We start from the raw sequence: 3,916 nt of genomic DNA, 5'->3' as shown, positions 1-3,916 counted from the left end.
GTTGTCAAGCGATGGTGGGGGGACAAACCCAGACACACAAACATACATACATACATATATACGATGGGCTTCTTTCAGTTTCCGTATACCAAATCCACTCACAAGGCTTTGGTCGGCCCGAGGCTATAGTAGAAGACACTTGCCCAAGGTGCCACGCAGTGGGACTGAACCTGGAACCATGTGGTTGGTAAGTAAGCTACTTACCACACAGCCACTCCTGCGCCTATGTAAAACATTAGAGAAATGGACCGAGCTGTTTCTTGCAATAAATACATCTAAAGCAAATTGTTTTCATGGATCCTTAATATACTACTGCAGGCCTCCAATTTGGTAATTTTCTTGCGTGGATCCCACCTAAATCTTATATGGACCCCGGTTGAGGACCACTGAGTTAGATGAACATGTTACTAAGGCATTGTTTTACAACTCAATGTCCTTCCTCAGTGGTTCTCTATGATATTTTTATAATTAAATATTATTAGAATTTATATTAAAAAATTGTTAAAATATTTTGTGTATTGTTGAAGTATAACCAATTTGTTGTGTATAAATTTTAACAACTAAATCTTATAGGGACCTCCTGTCCTTAATTTTAACCCTTAACTGTTTTTCAAGCCAAATGGCTTCAAAGGCTTGAAGCACACACACACCCACACATATGGCAAGCTTCTTTTTGATTTCAGTCTACCAAATCCACTCACAAACCTTTGGTCAACCTAGAGCTATAGTAGAAGACAATTGTTCAAGGGGCCACTTACTGAGACTGAACCCAGCTGTGTCTGCAGCAAATTACAGATTTGGTGTAGGAGCCAGTATGTGGGTATTTTGAAAATACCTCATGGTGTGATGGCTGCCCTGCATAGATATGGGTGCCCTTTGGCAAGGCATAGCACCCGTTCAGCCACCCTTCCAAGGATACAGCAATGTTATGGGACTGCAGCATGGTGAAGAGGTAACAGAAGAGCTCAACTGGGCCAACAGTGCTTTTTACATTGATGCTGAGCAGAAGAATCCTAGAAGATCAACGGAGAGGATCACCAAGCCTTATCAAAAGAGTAACTGCAATGCATCCATAGGGGTGGTGTCCGTGGTTGTGTAATCAGCTAATGAAAGATCCATTATGACTCAAGCTCTCAATTCAGTTTCATAATAATGGCATTGGATGGCAACAGAGAGTCATGGGAATCCGTGAAAATAGTGTGATCAAAGAGAGGATCCAGTAGTACATGGACCCTTAATATACTACTGCAGGTCCCCAATTTAGTATTTTGCTCGCATGGACACTACCAAAATCTTATATGAGAACCACTGAGTTAGATGAATATGTTACTCATTTGTCAATGATCCAGGATAACATGGATTGATATGTGATAACACAGGTTAGTGTCATCACAGCTTGGTCTGCAAAAACATGCCCCCAGCAAGCCACCATGCTCGGCTACCCAGAATGCACTAACTATTGCTTGTGTTTATGTAACTACGTTGCAAGGTATTTTTTATACAGTTTTACTTATTCATACCCATCGACACTAGGCCATCTACTCCAATGCCCCCCCCCCCACACACACACACACCTCAAAAGGATCTTTGTCTTGCAAGTTACTTGATGACCCCTGCCAGTGCTGGTGCCATGTAAAAAGCACTCAGTCCATTCTGCAAAGTGATTGGTGTTAGGAAGATCTTGCCAAAAGAGACACAGTAGCCTGATGTAGTCTTCTATGTAGCCAGCTCCTCTTAAACTGTCCAACCCATGCCAGCATGGAAAATGGATGTTAAATGATAATGATGATGATTGACTTGGGACCAGTGAAAATTTCTAAATTATCCTTGTATAGATGATTTATTGTTTGTCCATAGCATCTGTAACCCATGATGGTTTCATTTAACAAGCTGAGGTCAGAGCAAGGCAGAGAAGCTGTGATGACAGTAAGCCTCCTTAGAAAATCCCTCTTCTTATGGGTATAGAGCAGGTTTTAATGACTTGTGATTCATTATTCAGCGTTATACTGGTTTTACAGTTTACTATTGCATGGTTGATATATTTTAGTAGTGTTAGAGCTCCTTGTGTGAAAAGATTCCAGTATCCATGAGTGTTGAACATTGTCAAATGCTTTCTGGTAATCAATTCAAGTCTTGTTGAGGTTTGTCTTTCTCTTACAATCCTCTACAAGGATTCGATTTACCAAAAGCTGCTCCTTACAACCATACATCCCTTTCTGGCCCCCCTTTTGTTCTTTTGGTAACATGTTTTCCAGGTGTATTAATAAGCTGGTTATGGATGACTGATGTGAGGATTTTGTAGGTTGTTGGCCTGGTGTCTTTGTTTTTGGGAATTAGGGTAGTTTGTCCTTCCAGCATCCAGTTTGGTGTTCATTCTGGCTTGCTTATTATTAAATTAAATGCTGCTGCTATGTGAGTATGGGTACTGGTAAGGTGTTTCAACCAGAAGTTGAGGACCTTGTGTGTCCCTTGAGTTTTCCAGTTACTGGTCCTCCTCAGTGTCTGCTTTCTCTTGGTTTCTGGTGGTGGGCCATACCTGTGGTGCTATTTTGCTCTTCCTATCCTTTTCCTTATTTATCCACTGAACATTTATGTTTTGTTTTTCTTGTTTGCTCCATATTCCTTCCCAGTATGACTGAATCTCTGATGTTGTTGGCATGTCAACTATTGATCATCATCATCATCATCATCATATTGATGTGGTTGTTTATTTTTTTGTTTAACTTTCCATGTATATTGTAAATTCTGTATCTTCCAACAGGAAGCGTTCACATTTTTTTGTTCTGCTGTATGTAGCAAGTTTCTGCTGCTATACCCCGCTTAATTTTTTTTCTTTTACCTCTCAGGTATCTTCTTTATTCTTTAAGGTGGTATTGTTTTGTTATATAGGTCTTTTTATTTTTCATATTTGATCCATCATCATCATCATCATCATCATCATTATTATGGTGGTGAGCTGGCAGAATTGTTAGCACACCAGACAAAATACTTAGTGGTATTTCGCCTGTTCTGTGTTCTGATTTCAAATTCCACGGAGGTTAACTTTGCCTTTCATCCTTTTGGGGTTAATGAATTAAGTACCAGTGAAATACTGGGGTCAATGTAATTGACTAGTGTCCTTCCCCAAAATTTCAGGCCTTGTACCCTTAGTAGAAAGGATCATTATTATTATTATTGTTGTTGTTGTTATTGTCTCCGCCTTGGCGGAGGTAGTGTCTTCAGTTGTGTTTGTTTGTTTGTCCATGGACAAGATATATCAAGAATTGCTGGATGGATTCAGATGAAACTTTCAGGGATGTTTAACCTCGTAACTGGCACGAACTGATTAGATTTTTTGATCGATCTGGTTCTTCACAAGGATTCTGGATTATTTGCTATATTTACTTTACTTCACATGAAGTATTATGATCTTACGTTGACTTTCAAGTCTTTCTCTGATTATCTCCCTTGAAAGCACACTCGTGGTTTCCACGTAAGTTATGGCAGTGTTGCTGTTTCCAAAGTTTTATTTTCGTTTCTGTATTATTAATTTTACTTGTGTCTCTATTTTAGTAGAAACTGATGGATAAAGAAATCAAGCTACATAAACAAACGGTAGCAAAACCATTCAGTAATTAAATAACTCTAACATATTCAGTAACAATAATAAATTTAATTTATCCTTGACAATTTTTAGTTTTACCAATTTTGAATATATCATTCCTCTTTAAAACCTCTTACCTCTGCCTTGAAGGAAGCTTTACTTCTTGGACTCACATTTTTGTGTGCAACTATGTTGTTAAACCTCCATTAACAGCACTGTATGCAGGTCCTTTCTGTTTTCTCTCATGCATGGATTAATTTTTCACTATAGACCTTAATGGTCGTAAAAACACTATATATCAGCAGATAGACTTACCATGGCCTTCGTAGAGAA

This window comes from Octopus bimaculoides, chromosome 29 (assembly GCF_001194135.2).
Source record: "Octopus bimaculoides isolate UCB-OBI-ISO-001 chromosome 29, ASM119413v2, whole genome shotgun sequence".
In the NCBI taxonomy this organism is placed as follows: domain Eukaryota; kingdom Metazoa; phylum Mollusca; class Cephalopoda; order Octopoda; family Octopodidae; genus Octopus; species Octopus bimaculoides.
This window is presented reverse-complemented; position numbering follows the sequence as displayed.